This window comes from Hyla sarda, chromosome 6 (assembly GCF_029499605.1).
Source record: "Hyla sarda isolate aHylSar1 chromosome 6, aHylSar1.hap1, whole genome shotgun sequence".
Taxonomy (NCBI): domain Eukaryota; kingdom Metazoa; phylum Chordata; class Amphibia; order Anura; family Hylidae; genus Hyla; species Hyla sarda.
The window spans coordinates 256,468,539-256,484,684 of record NC_079194.1 but is presented as its reverse complement, the minus strand read 5'-3'; positions in this window follow the sequence as shown (position 1 = coordinate 256,484,684).

Here is a 16,146-nt window from a genome sequence, read left to right as displayed (position 1 = left end):
TGTAGTCAAAACGGGGTCAAGTTCTGGAGTGAGTGATGTGTTATGTGGAAGTGTGAGTCTCGGACACTCCGCTTTGAGTTTGTTTCGTGTGGCTCTATCCAAACTCTTGTTGACTCTAACAAAAAGGAATTTAGCCACCTTAGGGGTGGGAAGCCATTCCCCTGATCTGGGATGACGAATAAAAGAGGGGTCAAAATAAGATGGATCAGAGTCCATAAATAAGTTTTACTCCTGATTATCAGGGTCGTCAATAAGTTCTCCACTTTCCTCTGAGGAGTAGTCAGATACATTTATGATGTCATCATGGTCAAGAGAATCATCAGATTCGTCAGAATTGGATTCATTGTATGAATCAGGTTTTGACCGCTTGGCAGCTTTCTGAGCCCTTTTAGAAACATCCTCCTCTTGGCCAAAGGGTAAAGTGTGTTTAGATGTAACACCATCAGAATGACCTGGTTTTGGTCTTTAATTATAAGGTTTGTCCTGGCGTACTCCTTTAGAGGATTTTTTAGGAGGAGCATTGCCATCTGAAGTATGATGACGTTTGGCAATAGCCTTTTTTTGGTACATTAAAGCCCTTAGCCATTTTGGACACAGAGGCTTCTGGAGACCAATATATTTCTGAAGGAGTAGTAGGTCCTGCCATAGCTTAGAGGGTCCAGACCGAGAAGAAGCCATGGAGACTGATTTTGAAATGCTATACTGCAGTACGGATACTGCAGATCGCACTGCAGAGTGGACTGAGCGAACCACTGAATCATCAACTATAGATTGTAAATGATCATGGTTAAGATTGTCTGAAACCAAAGATACCTCTCTAGTGGGGTTTCTGGTGTCATCAGACATATCCATAGTAAATAATATGGAAAAAATATATAAAGTAAAATATGACCAAAAAGTGAATCAGAAAGAATTTCTCTGAGGAACACACACACACAAATAATATATATATATATATATATATATATATATTATAATATATATATATATATATATATACATATATATATATATATAATCTGAGATGTAATATCACAGATGCAGAATAAATGACTTAATTTCCTGAAGAGTGGGCAGAAAATATTTGGTCACTATATGGTAGTAAAGATTAAGACAAAGATATATATATATATATATATATATATATATATATATATATATACACACAGTGGGGATCAAAAGTTTGGGCACCCCAGGTAAAAATTTGAATTAATGTTCATAAAGAAGCCAAGGAAAGATGGAAAAATCTCCAAAAGACATCAAATTACAGATTAGACATTCTTATCATATGTCAATAAACGTTGGATTTTATTTCCATCATTTACACTTTCAAAATAACAGAAAACAAAAAAATGGCATCTGCAAAAGTTTGGGCACCCTGCAGAATTTATAGCATGCACTGCTCCCTTTGCAAAGCTGAAACCTTCCAGTGTCATGGATTATTCTCAATCATCATCTGGGAAGACAAGGTGATGTTAACCTCAAAAAGTTTTAAATGCCCAGAATAATCTGACCTTGCCCCAACAATCAGCACCATGGGTTCTTCTAAGCAGTTGTCTAGAAATCTGAAACTGAAAATAGTGGACGCTCACAAAGCTGGAGAAGGCTATAAGAAGATAGCAAAAGGTTTTCAGACGTCAGTATCCTCTGTTCGGAATGTAATTAAGAAATCGCAGTCATCAGGAATAGTGGAAGTTAAAGCAAGATCTGGAAGACCAAGAAAAATATCAGACAGAACAGCTTCTTACAGCGGAAATTCTTTTTTTTTTTTTAAACACAGAACTGTCTGCTGACATCACGAGCACAGTGCTCTCTGCTGACATCTCTGTCCATTTCATGAACTGTCCAGAACAGCATATGTTTGCTATGGGGATTTCCTTTTACCCTGGACAGTTCCTAAAATGGACAGAGATGTCAGCAGAGAGCACTGCGCTCATGATTTCAGCAGACAGCTCTGTGTTTCAAACGGAAAAGAATTTCCACTGTAGTATTCAGCAGCTAATAAGTACAGGAAGGATTAAGATTTTTTAATAGAAGTAATTTACAAATCTGTTTAACTTTCTAGAAACCAGTTGATTTAAAAAAAAAGTTTTTCACCGAAGTACCCCTTTAAAAGAGCAGTGTGTGACAGAGAGCCCAGAAATCTCAAAGAACTGGAAGACTTTTGTAAGGAAGAATGGGCAAAGATACCTCAAACAAGAATTGAAAGGCTCTTGGCTGGATACAATAAGCGTTTACAAGCTGTGATACTTGCCAAAGGGAGCGGTACAAGATATTAACTCTGCAGGGTGCCCAAACTTTTGCAGACACCATTTTTTTGTTTTCTGTTATTATGAAAGTGTAAATGAATGAAATAAAATCTATCTTTTGTTGACATATTATAAGAATGTCTAATCTGTAATTTGATGCCTTTTGGAGATTTTTCCATCTTTCCTTGGCTTCTTTTTGCACACTAATACAATTTTTTACCTGGGGTGCCCAAACTTTTGATCCCCACTGTATATACAGTACAGACCAAAAGTTTGAACACACCTACTCATTCAAAGAGTTTTCTTTATTTTCATGACCATGAAAATTGTAGATTCACACTGAAGGCCTCAAAACTATGAATTAACACGTGGAATTATAGACAAAAAAGTGTGAAACAACTGAAAATATGTCATATTCTAGGTGGAAAGTATCCCCAAGTGCAGTCACAAAAACCATCAAGAGCTACAAATAAACTGACTCACATGCGGACCGCCCCAGGAAAGGAAGACAAAGAGTCACCTCTGCTGCGGAGGATAAGAGTCACCAGCCTCAGAAATCGCAGGTTAACAGCAGCTCAGATTAGAGACCAGGTCAATGCCACACAGAGTTCTAGCAGCAGACACATCTCTAGAACAACTGTTAAGAGGAGACTGTGTGAATCAGGCCTTCATGGTAGAATATCTGCTAGGAAACCACTGCTAAGGACAGGCAACAAGCAGAAGAGACTTGTTTGGACTAAAGAACACAAGGAATGGACATTAGACCAGTGGAAATCTGTGCTTTGGTCTGATGAGTCTAAATTTGAAATCTTTGGTTCCAACCACCTCCAGGCTGTGTAAGGGCTATTTGACCAAGAAGGAGAGTGATGGGGTGCTGCGCCAGATGACCTGGTCTCCACAGTCACCAGACCTTAACCCAATGAAGGCAAAAGGGCCAAAAAGTGCTTAGCATTTCTGGGAACTCCTTCAAGACTGTTGGAAGACCATTTCAGGTGACTACCTCTTGAAGCTCATGAAGAGACTGCCAAGAGTGTGCAAAGCAGTAATCAATCAAAAGGTGGCTACTTTGAAGAACCTAGAATATGACATATTTTCAGTTGTTTCACATTTTTTTGTTATGTCTATAATTCCACATGTGTTAATTCATAGTTTTGATGCCTTAAGTGTGAATCTACAATTTTCATAGTCATGAAGATAAAGAAAACTCTTTGAATGAGAAGGCATGTCCAAACTGTTGGTCTGTACTGTATATGTGTGTGTTTTACTAATATGGGCCGAAGAACCTGTGACAGGAATCTGTAACAGTCGCTCCACTGAGTGACAGGATTCCTACGCAGCGAAGCAGGTGATCACCACACTGCTTGCCGAGATCTCGTGAGGTGTAACTGCCGAGATCTCAGAGAAGAAATATGGCCTGTGATGGCGGTGCAGCTGAGGAGACCGGAAATAATAGGTAAAGAGATAAATAAGATCTTTGTAAAATATATAAGAAATATTATGGAAAACAACGGACGGATTATTGAACATATATAGATAAGGACATGAGCTAAAAAGGGGGCAAAATGAAGTGGTAAAGATGAAGGGATATATATATATATATATATATATATATATATATATATATTTATTATATAAATGAATTAAAAGATTTATTGGAAATAAATGGATATATATCAATATTAATAACTGAAAATAAGGAACAAAGTAATACTCATCTGAACATACTGCTGAGCAGCAAAAGAAGAAGGAAGAGATATTATCAACTGTCACTATTATATCTTCCATTGTATTCTGAGTGGTCATTATGACATGGCAGCATGTTTGGCTACACCATGCCTTACGTTATCAAAGTTTTTTCTGTTTTATTTACTTATACATTCTTTTGCTGCTGAGTTAGTAAAAGAGGTTAAAATCAATTTCACATGCTGTTGTTCAAATGGAACAGACAACAGGTGGAAATTATAGGCAATTAGCAAGACACTCGCGATAAAGGAGTGGTTCTGCAGGTGGTGACCACAGAACACTTCTCAGTTCCTATGCTTCCTGGCTGATGTTTTGGTCACTTTTGAATGCTGGCGGTGCTTTCACAAGTGGATAAGGTAGTGCAGCTGATACAGGATGGCACATCAATGCGAGCTGTGGCAAGAAGGTTTGCTGTGTCTGTCAGTGTAGCATCCAGAGCATGGTGGTGCTACCAGGAGACAGGCCAGTGATGTGGAGGAGACATAGAGGAGACCAACAACCCAGCAGCAGAACTGCTACCTCCTCCTTTGTGCAAGGAGGAGCACTGCCAGAGCCCTGCAAAATTACCTCCAGCAAGGCCGGCATTTGCATGCAGTTATAGATGACTGGTTTCAGGAGAGAGACGTGGAAAGAATTTGGGATCCGGAGGGAGGAAGGCAGATGTAGCGAATAAGCCACTGGATTAAGATGTCTCTTGACCTTGAAAGGCCCCAAATAGCATGGTCCCAGTTTGTAGCAAAGTACTCTGAAGCGGATATATTTTGATGACAGCCATACCTTGTCCCCGGGTGAAAATTCAGGAGGAGGATGCCTTTTTCTGTCCGCTTGGGATTTCATTCGGGTCGAGGCACGAAGAAGGGAAAGAAGAGTCTTCTTCCAAATGGCGGTGAAGTTCCGTACTAGTTCATCAGCCTTAGGGACTGCGGAGGAAGAAGGTAAGGGTAGAGGTGGAGTGAAGTCCATAGACTACATAGAAGGGTGAATTCACTGTGAATTTAGTATCCCTATGGTTGTACGAAAACTCAGCCCAGTGAAGAAGATCAGACCAGTCGTCATGGCGGGCAGAGACAAAATGGCGAAGATAATCCCCCAAAATCTGATTCACACTCTCAACTTAACCATTAGACTGGGGGTGAAATCCAATGTAACTTGAAGTCGTGAACAGAGTGCCCTCCACAATTTGAAGACGAACTGGACTCCTCGGTCAGAGACAATATGTGTCGGCAATCCGTGGAGACGGAAGATATGGGAAAGGAACCGTTTGGCTATATGTGGTGCAGATGGTAAGCCAGGCAAAGGCACAAAATGAGCCATCTTAGAATATCGGTCCACCACTACCCAGATGACTGTATTGCCGCTAGAAGAAGCAAGATCCATTATAAAGTCCATTGCAATGTTAGACCAGGGCAGATCAGGAACAGGCAAAGGATGCAGTAGACCAGCAGGCTTGGCACGTGGTGTTTCCTCCCGGGCACAAACAGAGCAGGAATGAACAAAGTCCATGACATCCTGTTTTAGAGTGGGCCACCAATACTGCCGAGAAATTAGTAGCAAGGATTTACAGTTACCAGCATGACTTGCCAACAGAGGAGAATTACCCCATTTCAAGATCCGGAGTCTCAAACGAGGAGAAACATAAGTCTTCCCAGGGGGCAGACGCTGAAGACTTGCTGGTGCTGCAGAAATAAGATGATCAGGAGGGACAATATGTTGCAGATGGGGTTCCAGGTCTTGTACTTCAGAAGATCTAGATAGAGCATCAGCCCGAAAATTCTTCTCTGCAGGGCGAAAATGAATAAAAAAGTTAAACCTGGAAAAGAACATGGACCAGCGAGCCTGACGAAGATTGAGACAATGAGCAGACTGAAGATAAAGCAAGTTCTTGTGATCCGTATAGATGGTTATTGGATGCACAGAGCCCTCTAAGAGATGATGCCATTCTTCCAAAGCCAATTTAATAGCCAGGAGCTCTCGATCTCCTATAGTATAATTTCTCTCCACTGGAGAGAAGGTCTTCGAGAAGAATCCGCAAGTAACAGTCTTACCCTTGAAAGATTTTAGTTTCAAGACTGCTCCTGCACCGACAGAAGACGCATCCACCTCTAAAGTAAAAGGTGTGTCCGGATCAGGTCTTGACAACACCGGTGCAGATGCAAAAGCAGACTAACTTTTTGAAGGCTTCTTCAGCCTCTGGAGACCAGACCTTAGGATTGGTAGCTTTTTTGGTCAAAGACACGATGGGGGCAACCAAGGTGGAGTAGTGGGGAATAAACTGTTGATAGTAGTTGGCAAAGCTAAGGAAGCGCTGAACCGCCTTCAGACCAGTTGGTTGAGGCCACTCCAGTACAGTGGATAACTTGTTAGGATCCATTTGTAGTCTTTGACTGATAACAATATATCCCAGAAACGGAAGGCTGGTCATTTCAAAGGTACACTTTTCTAGTTTTGCGTAGAGTTGGTTGTCTCAGAGACGCGGCAGAACTTGACGGAGATGGAGACGGTGAGTGTGGAGATCGGGTGAATAAATGAGGATGTCATCCAAATAGACAAAGACACAGGAGTAGAGAAGGTCCCGAAAAATGGCATTGACAAACTCCTAGAAGACTGCTGGAGCATTACACAGTCCGAATGGCATAACAAGATATTCGAAATGTCCATCTTGAGTATTGAACGTGGTCTTTCACTCGTCCCCTTCTCTTATACAAATTAAGTTATAGGCACCACGAAGATCCAATTTGGAGAAAATTCTGGCACCTCGCAGACGGTCAAACAACTCCGAGATTAAAGGAAGGGGATAACGTTTTTTAACTGTAATTCAGTTTAACTGTATTCAGTCCCTGGTAGTCTATGCAAGGACACAACGACCCATCTTTCCTTTCCACGAAGAAGAACCCAGCTCCGGCAGGAGAAGAGGACTTCCTGATAAATCCTTTCTGTAGGTTCTCCTGGATATAGGTTGACATGGCCTGGGTTTCTTGAACAGACAAGCGGTAGATACAGCCCCTGGGAGGTGTGGTGCCACGCAGCAAGTCAATTGGACAATCGTATGGACGATGTGGAGGCAAAACTTCAGCTTACTTTTCGCTGGAGACATCAGCAAAATCCTGGAGAAAAGAAGGTAACCCGGGTAGAGGTCTAGACAAAGGTTCCAACTTGGTCACACGCATGTGAATGCAGTGATTGTTGTAGTGCGGACCCCAGCGAAGGGCTTCTCTTGTTTTCCAATCCAGCTGTGGGACATGGAGCTGCAGCCAAGGTAGACCAAACAAGAGAGGTGATGTACAGTGTGGGAGTACGTAGAAGGACAACTTCTCCCTATGGGAGACTCCGACCTGCATCCACAGGTGTTCAGTGTGGTATAGCACAGTACAGTACAGTTTTTCTCCATTGACCGTAGAGATGAACAGTGGTTTCAGGAGGCGGAAAACTGGCAGACGATACTTATGCACTAGATAAGCATCAATAAAGTTTCCCGCAGAGTCAGAGTCGAGGAAGGCCAGTACTGAGAGGTTCGCTTTGGAGGGAAGAAGAAGCTGAACAGTCATATTTAAGCGTGGCGAGGAGGAATTCATACCTAGGGAGGCTTCTCCAACAAACCCTAGGTGTGAGTGTTTCCCTGTGGCTGAGGACGCAGAGGACAGTCCTTGAGGAAGTGGTCTGCACTGGCGCAGTATAGACAAAGATTTTCGGTTCGTCAACGAGTCCTTTCCTGCAGGGTCAGGCGAGACCGATCCACTTGCATAGCCTCCACTGCGGAGGGCAATGTAGAAGATTGCGGTGGTTGCTGGAAGACTGGTGCCAACCGTGGGAAGCACCGAGGTTGTGCAGATTCCCTTTCTTGTCGCTTGGAGAAACGATCGGGATGCCAATTGTATTAGCTCATTGGAAACCCCCTCATATTTTTCAGGGAGCGATAAACGGAGTTTGGTGCCGGAGGAGACTGCAGCAACGGGAGGCTGTACTGGAACTGGAGGAGGAGGCTGTTGCAGTTGCTGCTGAGCAGATAGCAACTGCTGCATCATGGCGGTTAGCTGGTTAAGCTGCTGTGCCTACTGGGCCAACTTCTGGGACTAGAGCGCCACAATAGATGCAAGATCCGTGTGGTCAGGCAGAGGAACCCCAGTTGGATCCATGGCCGGATCTTACTGTCACGCACCTGAATGCGGGCTGTCACGAAACTGGATGTGGATCCTCTACCTCTGTGGCTGATGACTCGGACCGTATCGGGGAGCGGAGTCGAAAGGTGCCCCTGGTCTTCACCAGAGCCTGCTGCAAAGCAGGATGAATTTGCTGCGGCAGGCGACACCCAGGTCGCTACCCCTGACACGGCTCGACAACACAGGTAACTGGGCAAAGCGGGGTACCGGAGGATGAGGCAGAGGCGTAGTCAACGTAGCAGAAGGTCTAGGCAGGCGGCAAAGGTTTGGAGTGAAGAAACGTAGCAGGAAGGTCTGGAAACACGGGTAGGCAAAACGGGCAATGGGAACGCTTTCTCTTAGGCAATAAGCACTGAAGATCCGGCAGGGGGGCATGGGAGGTACAAAAAACTTATAACATGGTGACAGGTGGATACACTAATTATGGGCGCACTGGCCCTTTAAATTTCAAAGCTCCGGCGCACGTGGGCCCTAAGGGACAGGGACGCGCACGCCGGGGCTGAGAGGAAGCAGCAGCAGGAGTGGAGCAAGGTAAGGGACGGGTCGGCATTTGCATGCGGGCACGTCCCGCAATGCGAATCCGGCCCCACTGGGAGTCGGGGACGCTGCGCTCATGGCCGGTGACAGAGACCCGAGCGCAGTGTGTTACAACCTAGATTGGCAAATTCGCCACTAGCACCCTGTGCTCTTCACAGATTTAAGCAGGTTCATACTGAGCACATGTGACAGACGTGACAGAGTCTGGAGACGTCGTGGAGAACGTTCTGCTGCCTGCAACATCCTCCAGCATAACCGGTTTGGCAGTGGGTCAGTAATGGTGTGGGGCGCCATTTCTTTGGGAGGCCGCACAGCCCTCCGTGTGCTTGCCAGAGGTAGCCTGACTGTCATTAGGTACCAAGAAGAGATTCTCAGACCCCTTGTGAGACCATATGCTGGTGCAGTTGACCCTGGGTTCCTCCGAATGCAAGACAATGCTAGACCTCATGTGGCTGGAGTGTGTCAGCAGTTACTGCAAGAGGAAGGCATTGATGCTATGGACTGGCCCGCCCGTACCCCAGACCTGAATTCGGTTGAACACATCTGGGACATCATGTCTCGCTCTATCCACCAACGCCACGTTGCACCACAGACTGTCCAGGAGTTGGCAGATGCTTTGGTCCAGGTCTGGGAGGACATCCCTCAGGAGACCATCCACCACCTCTTCAGGAGCATGCCCAGGCATTGTAGGGAGGTCATACAGGCACGTGGAGGCCATACACACTACTGAGCCCCATTTTGACTTGTTTTAAGGGCATTACATCAAAGTTGGATCAACCTGTAGTGTGGTTTTCCACTTTGATTTTGAGTGTGACTCCATATCCAGACCTCCATGGGTTGATGAATTTGATTTCCATAGATAATTTTTGTGTGATTTTGTTGTCAGCACTAGTGTTGCTCGTGAATATTCGCAATGCGAATTTTATTCACGAATATCGCATATTCGCGAATATTCGCGAATATAGCACTATATATTCGTAATTACGAATATTCGTTTTTTTTTTTGTTTTTTTTCACAGTACACATAACAGTGATCACACCTCTCTGCTTCCAGCCTGTGTGGTGTAAAGAAGGCTCTAATACTGTGTGAGACTGGCGTGCGAATTTTCGCATATGCGAAAATCTGCATATGCTAATTTTTGCATATGCGAATTTTCGTTTGATGTTAATTTTGAATATGTTAATTTTCGCATATGTTAATTTTCGCATACGCGAATATTCGCATATGCTAAAATAAAACGAGAATATTACGAATATGCGAATATTCGCGAATATATGACGAATATTCGTCCATATATTCACGAATATTCGCAAATTCGAATATGGCCTATGCCGCTCAACACTAGTCAGCACATTCAACGAAAGTATTTCATATGATTAGTTCATCCATTCAGATCTAGGATGTGTTATCTAAGTGTTCCCTTAATTTTTTTTTAGCAGTGTATATAGACTGGTAGAAATTCCAATATTATTTATCCATATACAGCTTACCGTATATACTCGAGTATAAGCCGAGTTTTTCAGCACGATTTTTCGTGCTGAAAACACCCCCCTCGGCTTATACTCGAGTGAACTCCCCCACCCGCAGTGGTCTTCAACCTGCGGACTTCCAGAGGTTTCAAAACTACAACTCCCAGCAAGCCAGGGCAGCCATCGGCTGTCCGGACTTGCTGGGAGTTGTAGTTTTGAAACCTCCGGAGGTCCGCAGGTTGAAGACCACTGCGGCCTTCAACATCATCCAGCCCCCTCTCACCCCCCTTTAGTTCTGAGTACTCACCTCCGCTCGGCGCTGGTCCGGTCCTGCAGGGCTGTCCGGTGAGGAGGTGGTCCGGTGGGATAGTGGTTCCGGGCTGCTATCTTCACCGGGGAGGCCTCTTCTAAGCGCTTCGGGCCCGGCCTCAGAATAGTCACGTTGCCTTGACAACGACGCAGATGCGTCGTTGTCAAGGCAACGGCTCTATTCCGGGCCGGAAGCGCGGAGAAGAGGCGCCCCCGGTGAAGATAGCAGCCCGGAACCACTATCCCACCGGACCACCTCCTCACCGCACAGCCCTGCAGGACCGGACCAGCGCCGAGCGGAGGTGAGTACTCAGAACTAAAGGGGGGTGAGATGGGGCTGGATGATGTTGAAGGCCGCAGTGGTCTTCAACCTGCGGACCTCCGCAGGTTTCAAAACTACAACTCCCAGCAAGCCCGGACAGCCGATGGCTGCCCGGGCTTGCTGGGAGTTGTAGTTTTGAAACCTCTGGAGGTCCGCATGTTGAAGGCCGCAGTGGTCTTCAACCTTCGGACCTCCGGAGGTTTCAAAACTACAACTTCCAGCAAGCCCGGACAGCCGATGGCTGCCCGGGCTTGCTGGGAGTTGTAGTTTTGAAACCTCTGGAGGTCCGCATGTTGAAGGCCGCAGTGGTCTTCAACCTGCGGACCTCCGGAGGTTTCAAAACTACAACTCCCAGCAAGCCCGGACAGCCGATGGCTGCCCGGGCTTGCTGGGAGTTGTAGTTTTGAAACCTCTGGAGGTCCGCAGGTTGAAGACCACTGAGGGCGAATGATGAGAAGAGGATGATGAAGGGGGGGTGTGGGGATGATGAAGGGGGGTGGGGATGATGACAAGGGGATGATGAAGGGGGGGTGTGGGATGATAAGGGGATGATGAAGGGGGGTGTGGGATGATAAGGGGATGATGAAGGGGGGATGTGTGGGATGATAAGGGGATGATGAAGGGGGGATGTGTGGGATGATAAGGGGATGATGAAGGGGGGGTGTGGGATGATTAGGGGATGATGAAGGGGGGGATGTGTGGGATGATAAGGGGATGATGAAGGGGGGATGTGTGGGATGATAAGGGGATGATGAAGGGGGGATGTGTGGGATGATGACAAGGGGATGATGATGAGGATGTTAATGACGGGTCTGGATGATGACAGGGGGGGATGAGGTATTTCCCACCCTAGGCTTATACTCGAGTCAATAACTTTTCCTGGGATTTTGGGTTGAAATTAGGGGTCTCGGCTTATACTCGGGTCGGCTTATACTCGAGTATATACGGTATGTATAAATAGCTTGGACATCTGTTAATGGTAATATAGTTCCACAATTAAGTGTGCCATTGAATGTCCAAATATCTGTCCACAAATCTTTCACTTTTATAACTGTCCGCAAATCTCTCACTTTTATAATCCGGCACCGCTGTGTAATCCGGAAATTTAAACCAGATATGTCAACTGAAGAAGGAACCTAAGGCTGGTTCCGAAACGCATCCAGTATAGCACTGCATGCCACCAGTATATGTGGCCAATACACGTTACAGCCAAAGAATAATCCGCTACAACATTTGAGCTTCTAAATTTATTGCTGTCAATCATCCCATCAACTCTCTGTCCTCTGTCATCAGGGTGACTCGAGCGCTAGCGCGCGCTCGGCTTCCGCGAGGACGCAAGTCCAAGCGATCAGTGAAGAACGAGCATACCACATTGTATTTCCTCCGCTTGCTGAGAAGTTACTGAGAGCACAAGTCCTGCCAGCCACGCTGAAATACACCAGTACGCACAATCTGCAAGTCCCCTGCTATGGTAGCCTGGACCCCCGGTGAGGTGAGAGGTGCCCTGCACTAAGTCTATTATCCTCCGGAGGGTGAGTTATACATCATTATATGCTTTACAAGTGAGTACATAGTCTGGTCTGCCACACCGCAGTGGATACTAACGTTGACATTTCTGGTTTAAATCTCATCTCCGAATTACATAGCGGAGCCGGATTATAAAAGTGACATTCAATGGCACACGAAATTGTGGAACTATATTACCATAAACGGATGTCCAAGCAATTTATACATAAGCTGTATATGGATAAATAATATTGGAATTTCTACTAGTCTATCTATTAGCGGACAATGCAATAAGCAATATCAACTGGATTAACACATTGGTGGCAATACCGTGTGTTTTTATTGTGGCAATTTTATGAGTTGGCTTCACAAGGGCCCTATGAAACACCTGTGTATTTTTGTTATATATATATTTTATGATAAATAAATATTTTAGATTCCAAATATCTATAGATTTTGAGCTCCAACATTTTGTTTCTATTTTGCATTTATTTTACACCATGGGTATAGGTGTTGGGTTGGATTGCTCAGTCTAGCCAGTGCCATTTATATTATCTTTTACAGGTACTATGTCATGCATAGAAAATAGTCTTAGAAAGTAGAAAAATTGTTAAGAATTTTTATTTTTTTTTCAAATCTTTGAGATCTCGACATATACAGGCTGCTTGAGAGTTATAGATCTCAGCATATAGAGGCTGCCTGGGTATATACCGTTTGCCTGAGAGTGAAAGCAGTATGGTTGCAGCAATCACACTTTTATTACCCTAAGATCTCCGCATATACAGGCTACCTTAGTATTCCGTCAGCCACCAATTGTGCAAGTTCTCCCACTTAAAAAGGTGAGAGAGGCCTGTATTTTCCATCATAGGTATACTTCAACTATGAGAGACAGAATGAGAAAAAAAATCCATAAAATCAGATTGTCTGATTTTTTAAGAATTTATTTAAAAATTATAATGGAAAATAAGTATTTGGTCACCTACAAACAAGCAAGATTTCTGCCTCTCACAGACCTGTAACTTCTTTAAGAGTTTCCTCTGTCCTCCACTCATTACCTGTATTAACCCCTTAAGGACTCAGGGTTTTTCCGTTTTTGCACTTTCGTTTTTTCCTCCTTACCTTTTAAAAATCATAACCCTTTCAATTTTCCACCTAAAAATCCATATTATGGCTTATTTTTTGCATCGCCAATTCTACTTTGCAGTGACATTAGTCATTTTACCGAAAAATGCACGGCGAAACGGAAAAAAAAATCGTGCGACAAAATCGAAAAAAAACCGCCATTTTGTAACTTTTGGGGGCTTCCGTTTCTACGCAGTGCATATTTCGGTAAAATCACACCTTATCGTTATTCTGTAGGTCCATACGGTTAAAATTATACCCTACTTATATAGGTTTGATTTTGTCACACTTCTGGAAAAAATCATAACTACATGCAGGAAAATGTATACGTTTAAAAATGTCATCTTCTGACCCCTATAACTTTTTTATTTTTCCACGTATGGGGCGGTATGAGGACTCATTTTTTGCGCCGTGATCTGAAGTTTTTATTGGTATGATTTTTGTTTTGATCTGACATTTTGATCACTTTTTATTCATTTTTTAATGTTATAAAAAGTTACCAAAATACGCTTTTTTGGACTTTGGAATTTTTTTGCGCGTACGCCATTGACCGTACGGCTTAATTAATGATATATTTTTATAGTTCGGACATTTACGCACGCGGCGATACCACATATGTTTAATATTATTTTTTTTTACACTGTTTTATTTTTTTTATGGGAAAAGGGGGGTGATTCAAACTTTTATTAGGGAAGGGGTTAAATGACCTTTATTAACCCCTTAAGGACCAAGGACGTACCGGTACGTCCTTGGTCCTGCTCTTCTGATATAACGCGGGGTTACACAGTAACCCCGCGTCATATCATGGCGGGCCCGGCGTCATAGTGAAGCCGGGACCCGCCTCTAATAGCGCGCAGCGCCGATCGCGGCGCCGCGCGCTATTAACCCTTTAGCCGCGCGCTCAAAGCTGAGCCGCACGGCTAAAAGTGAAAGTGAAAGTTCCCGGCTAGCTCAGTCGGGCTGTTCGGGATAGCCGCGGCTAATCGCGGCATCCCGAACAGCTGACAGGACAGCGGGAGGGCCCCTTCCTGCCTCCTCGCTGTCCGATCGCCGAATGACTGCTCAGTGCCTGAGATCCAGGCATGAGCAGTCATGCGGCAGAATCGTTGATCACTGGTTTCTTATGAGAAACCAGTGATCAACATAGAAGATCAGTGTGTGCAGTGTTATAGGTCCCTATGGGACCTATAACACTGCAAAAAAAAAGTGAAAAAAAAAAAGTGAATAAAGATCATTTAACTCCTCCCCTATTAAAAGTTTGAATCACCCCCCTTTTCCAATAAAAAAAAAACAGTGTAAAGAAAAATAAAAATAAACATATGTGGTATCACCGCGTGCGGAAATGTCCGAATTATAAAAATATATCATTAATTAAACCGCTCGGTCAATGGCGTGCGCGCAAAAAAATTCCAAAGTCCAAAATAGTGCATTTTTGGTCACTTTTTATATCATTTATAAATGAATAAAAAGTGATCAATAAGTCCTATCAATGCAAAAATGGTACCGTTAAAAACTTCAGATCACGGCGCAAAAAATGAGCACTCATACCGCCCCATACACGGAAAAATAAAAAAGTTATAGGGGTCAGAAGATGACAATTTTAAACGTATTAATTTTCCTGCATGTAGTTATGATTTTTTCCAGAAGTACGACAAAATCAAACCTATATATGTAGGGTATCATTTTAATCGTATGGACCTACAGAATACATAACAGGTGTCATTTTTACCGAAAAATGTACTACGTAGAAACGGAAGCCCCCAAAAGTTACAAAACAGCGTTTTTTTTTCAATTTTGTCGCACAATGATTTTTTTTCCCGCTTCACCATAGATTTTTGGGCAAAATGACTGACGTCATTACAAAGTAGAATTGGTGGCGCAAAAAATAAGCCATCATATGGATTTTTAGGTGTAAATTTAAAAGAGTTAAGATTTTTTAAAGGCAAGGAGCAAAAAACGAAAATGCAAAAACGGAAAAACCTCCGGTCCTTAAGGGGTTAACACTTTTTTTTTACTTTTTTTTTGCAGTGTTATAGGTCCCATAGGGACCTATAACACTGCACACACTGATCTCTCATCCTGATCACAGGCGTGTATTAACACGCCTGTGATCAGCATTATCGGCGCTTGACTGCTCCTGCCTGGATCTCAGGCACGGAGCAGTCATTCGTCGATCGGACACCGAGGAGGCAGGTAAGAGCCCTCCCGGTGTCCGATCAGCTGTTCGGGACGCCGCGATTTCACCACGGCGGTCCCGAACAGCCCGACTGAGCAGCCGGGATACTTTCAGTTTCACTTTAGAAGCGGCGGTCAGCTTTGACCGCCGCTTCTAAAGGGTTAATACCGCACATCGCCGCGATCGGCGATGTGTGGTATTAGCCGCGGGTCCCGGCCGTTGATTAGCGCCGGGACCCACGCGATATGATGCGGGATCGCGGCGCGATCCCGCTTCATATCGCGGGAGCCGGCGCAGGACGTAAATATACGTCCTGCGTCGTTAAGGGGTTAATGGCACCTGTTTGAACTTGTTATCAGTATAAAAGACACCTGTCCTCAACCTCAAACAGTCACACTCCAAACTCCACTATGGCCAAGACCAAAGAGCTGTCGAAGGACACCAGAAACAAAATTGTAGACCTGCACCAGGCTGGGAAGGCAAGCAGCTTGTGTGAAGAAATCAACTGTGGGAGCAATTATTAGAAAATGGAAGACATGCAAGACCACTGATAAT